The sequence below is a fragment of the Rhinoraja longicauda genome, unplaced genomic scaffold, assembly GCF_053455715.1.
Source record: "Rhinoraja longicauda isolate Sanriku21f unplaced genomic scaffold, sRhiLon1.1 Scf000068, whole genome shotgun sequence".
NCBI classification, from domain to species: Eukaryota; Metazoa; Chordata; class Chondrichthyes; order Rajiformes; family Arhynchobatidae; genus Rhinoraja; species Rhinoraja longicauda.
The window spans coordinates 132501-137500 of NW_027601286.1; positions in this window are offsets into that span (position 1 = coordinate 132501).

Genomic DNA, 5000 nt, shown 5'->3' on the forward strand with positions numbered 1-5000 from the left:
AGAGTGGGGGGGGGGTCGGAGGGAGTGGCACTGGGGAGAGAGGGGTGGGGGAGAGAGTGCCCCCCCCCCCCCCATTAGGGGCGAGTTTATGCAGTCATCAGAGTTTATACCTAACCTCATGATGCTTTATTAGCCGGATAGGCTGTCTGACCTCGCCCCCAGTCCCTACTCCTTCCACTGGATTCTTCTTATACCCTCTTTTTCTTCGTGCCCCCCCCCCCACGCAGGGAGGGTTCCAAGAGGGAGGAGGGAGGGAGGGAGTCCCGGGGCCGTGAGAGAGAGAGAGCCTCATTAGCTGCTAGGTTCACCTCATTAGCTGCTAGCTAACGCGTCAGACCTTTTACATTCTTTAGAGGATTGAAACCTCAGGGCCTTTAACCCCCGTTCACCGTTTACACTCAACGATCCTTCCGAACAAAACCCTTACACATCTGTCCGTCCAACTGACCCCCGAGATACCTAACACGCAGATTAACACGTCAGCGGTGATCGGCGTGTCATAGAGGAGTCACAAAGACGGGCAAAATAGAGTGGTTGAATAAAAAATACTCACTCAATTGGCCGTGATTTAACGTAGCACACAATGATGCAAAGCCCATGCAAAGTCCAGTGGCCCAAGCAAACAAATAAGATAGATCTGGCTCGGCGTTCCTCATCTCCACATCGTCACCCAGCACGCCGACGCCCAATAACAATTCCCCCGCAAATTGTGCACCTCGAGCGGCAGTACTTTAAACGGCGCCGTCTTCGGCGTGGACGGCATGAACCAAGTCGGCAAGCATCGTCACCCAGCACACAGACGTCCACTAACAATTCCTCCCCCCTGCAAATTGCGCGCCGCGAACGGCAGTACTTTCAAGTATGCCGCCTTCGGCGGGGACATCGTGAACCAAATCGGCAGGCAGGCGTCGTCAGCCGGTCGACCGACCCCCAGTTGCATTGCCCCAACGGCCATTGTGCACTTCGAACAGAACAGTGCTTTTAAAATATTCCGCCTGCCGCGTGTACATCATGAAACAAATGGAAAGGACGAACCGGGCGTGCAACCGATGCACGGAGAGTGACAGGTCGTCAAGCAAGTCCGTGGCAATCCGTCGGCCGACTCGGCCGCGGCCAGCAGAGGCGTTTTGGCCCGGGCGCGCCGAACTTTGCGCGCCCTCGGTATGCGTAACACTAGCACATGCCTTCAAAACTCACTACAAAATAACCCCAAAGTATGCCGCCTTCCCCGTGGGCCTTGTTACCAATATCTTGCCCTGCTTCCTGATGCCCTTATGGGGTCGGCTCTGTTCTTGCAGAACCCTCAGGTGGTGCAGAGTCTGGGCCATTTTATCAATATCTTGCCCTGATTCCTGATGCCCTTATGGGGTCGGCTCTGTTCTTGCAGAACCCTGAGGTGGTGCAGAGTCTGCGCCTTGTTATCAATATCTTGCCCTGCTTCCTGAAACCCTTATGGGGTTGGTTCTGTTACAAAACCCTCAGGTGGTGCAGAGTCTGGGCCACTTTATAAATAACTCTGCCTGCATTAGGGTCAGGGTTAGGGTTAGGGTTAGGGTTAGGGTTAGGGTTAGGGTTAGGGTTAGGGTTAGGGTTAGGGTTAGGGTTAGGGTTAGGGTTAGGGTTAGGGTTAGGGTTAGGGTTAGGGTTAGGGTTAGGGGTAGGGGTAGGGGTAGGGGTAGCGGTAGGGGTAGGGGTAGGGGTAGGGGTAGTTTGAACTACTGCCGCTCCAGGCGCGCACTGTGCGTGGGTAATTTTCAGTGGGCGTCGGTGTGCTGGGTGACGATGCCGCCCAGACTCTGCACCACCTGAGGGATCTGCAAGAACAGAGCCGAACCCGCAAGGGTATCGGGAAGCAGGGCAAGATATTGATAACAAGGCCCAGACTCTGCACCACCCGAGGGTTCTGCAAGAACAGAGCCGACCCCATAAGGGTATCAGGAAGCAGGGTGAGATAGTGACACCATTTGTAAAACCGGCAAATCCCACCCAGGAAACATTGCAAAAATTGGCCTCTAATGCTGGAACGTGGGTAAAGCCAAACAAACACGACACGTTTTAAAAGAACGTTACTAAAACAGCCTGGGATATGCCCATGACAAAGGATAGGCCGAACCTCACCAGAAAAAAAGAGAGGGAGACCACGGCAGAGCTGAGGGATAAACATGAGATGGTGATAAAACCAGCAGACGAGGGGAGCAGTAGGGTTACAAATTAATGTCAATATGGGGCCTGCTCCCACTGGGTAATAGACAAAAACATAGAACAGGGTGACAGGAGAGACTGGATAGCACAGAGGATAACCCGTGAGCGAAATAATGGGGTGTATGCAGTTCAATGTAAGGAGTGTACCTTACGGTACATAGGGGAAACAGGTAAAACAGCCTCAGCGGTGATCGACGTGTCAAAGAGGAGTCACAAAGACGGGCAAAATAAAGTGGTTGATTATAGACAATAGACAATAGACAATAGGTGCAGGAGTCGGCCATTCAGCCCTTCGAGCCAGCACCGCCATTCAATGCGATCATGGCTGATCACTCTCAATCAGTACCCCGTTCCTGCCTTCTCCCCATACCCCCTCACTCCGTTATCCTTAAGAGCTCTATCCAGCTCTCTCTTGAAAGCATCCAACGAACTGGCCTCCACTGCCTTCTGAGGCAGAGAATTCCACACCTTCACCACTCTCTGACTGAAAAGGTTCTTCCTCATCTCCGTTCTAAATGGCCTACCCCTTATTCTTAAACGGTGGCCCCTTGTTCTGGACTCCCCCAACATTGGGAACATGTTTCCTGCCTCTAATGTGTCCAATCCCCTAATTATCGTATATGTTTCAATAAGATCCCCCCTCATTCTTCTAAATACCAGTGTATACAAGCCCAATCGCTCCAGCCTTTCAACATACGACCGTCCCGCCATTCCGGGAATTAACCTAGTGAACCTACGCTGCACGCCCTCCATAGCAAGAATATCCTTCCTCAAATTTGGAGACCAAAACTGCACACAGTACTCCAGGTGCGGTCTCACCAGGGCCCGCTACAACTGTAGAAGGACCTCTTTGCTCCTATACTCAACTCCTCTGGTTACGAAGGCCAACATTCCATTGGCTTTCTTCACTGCCTGCTGTACCTGCATGCTTCCTTTCATTGACTGATGCACTAGGACATCCAGATCTCGTTGAACTCCCCCTCCTCCTAACTTGACACCATTCAGACAATAATCTGCCTTTCTACTCTTACTTCCAAAGTGAATAACCTCGCACTTATCTACATTAAACTGCATCTGCCATGTATCCGCCCACTCACACAACCTGTCCAAGTCATCCTGCAGCCTTATTGCATCTTCCTCACAATTCACACTACCCTCCAGCTTAGTATCATCTGCAAATTTGCTAATGGTACTTTTAATCCCTCCGTCTAAGTCATTAATGCATATCGTAAATAGCTGGGGTCCCAGCACCGAACCTTGCGGTACCCCACTGGTCACTGCCTGCCATTCCGAGAGGGACCCATTTATACCCACTCTTTGCTTTCCGTCTGTCAACCAATTTTCTATCCATGTCAGTACCCTACCCCCAATACCACGTGCCCTAATTTTGCCCACTAATCTCCTATGTGGGAGCTTGTCGAAGGCTTTCTGAAAGTCGAGGTACACCACGTCCACTGACTCTCCCCTGTCAATTTTCCTAGTTACATCCTCAAAACATTCCAGTAGATTTGTCAAGCATGATTTCCCCTTCGTAAATCCATGCTGACTCGCAATGATCCTGTTACTGCTATCCAAATGCTCAGCAATTTCGTCTTTTCTAATTGACTCCAGCATCTTCCCCACCACTGATGTCAGACTAACTGGTCTATAATTACCCGTTTTCTCTCTCCCTCCCTTCTTAAAAAGTGGGATAACATTTGCTATCCTCCAATCCACAGGAACTGATCCTGAATCTATATAGAACATTGAAAAATGATCTCCAATGCTTCCACTATTTCTAGAGCCACCTCCTTAGGTACCCTGGGATGCAGACCATCAGGCCCTGGGGATTTATCAGCCTTCAGTCCCATCAGTCTACCCAAAACCATTTCCTGCCTAATGTGGATTTCCTTCAGTTCCTCCATCACCCTAGGTTCTCCGGCCCCTAGAACATTTGGGAGATTGTGTGTATCTTCCTCAGTGAAGACAGACCCAAAGTAACGGTTTAACTCGTCTGCCATTTCTTTGTTCCCCATAATAAATTCCCCCGTTTCTGTCTTCAAGGGACCCACATTTGCCTTGACTATTTTTTTCCTCTTCACGTACCTAAAAAAACTTTTGCTATCCTCCTTTATATTATTGGCTAGTTTACCCTCGCACCTCATCTTTTCTCCCCGCATTGCCTCTTTAGTTAACTTTTGTTGCTCTTTAAAAGAGTCCCAATCCTCTGTCTTCCCACTCTTCTTTGCTATGTTATACCTCCTCTCCTTAATTTTTATGCTGTCCCTGACTTCCCTTGTCAGCCACAGGTGTCTCTTACTCCCCTTAGAGTCTTTCCACCTCTTTGGAATAAATTGATCCTGCAACCTCTGCATTATTCCCTGGAATACCTGCCATTGCTGTTCTACCGTCTTCCCTGCTAGGGCCTCCTTCCAGTCAATTTTGGCCAGCTCCCGCCTCATGCCTCTGTAATCCCCTTTGCTATACTGTAATACAGACACTTCCGATTTTCCCTTCTACCTTTCCATTTGCAGAGTAAAACTTATCGTGTTGTGATCACTGCCTCCTAACGGCTCTTTTACCTCTAGTCCCCTTATCAGATCAGGATCATTAAAAACACTCACTCTATTGGCCGTGATTTAACCTAGCACACAGTGTTGCAAAGCCCACGCAAAGTCCAGTGGGCCAAGCAAACAAATAAGATAGATCTGGCTCGGCGTTCCACATCTCCACATCGTCACCCAGCACGCCGACGCCCATTAACAATTCCCCCGCAAATTGTGCACCTCGAGCGGCAGTACTTTAAACGGCGCCGTCTT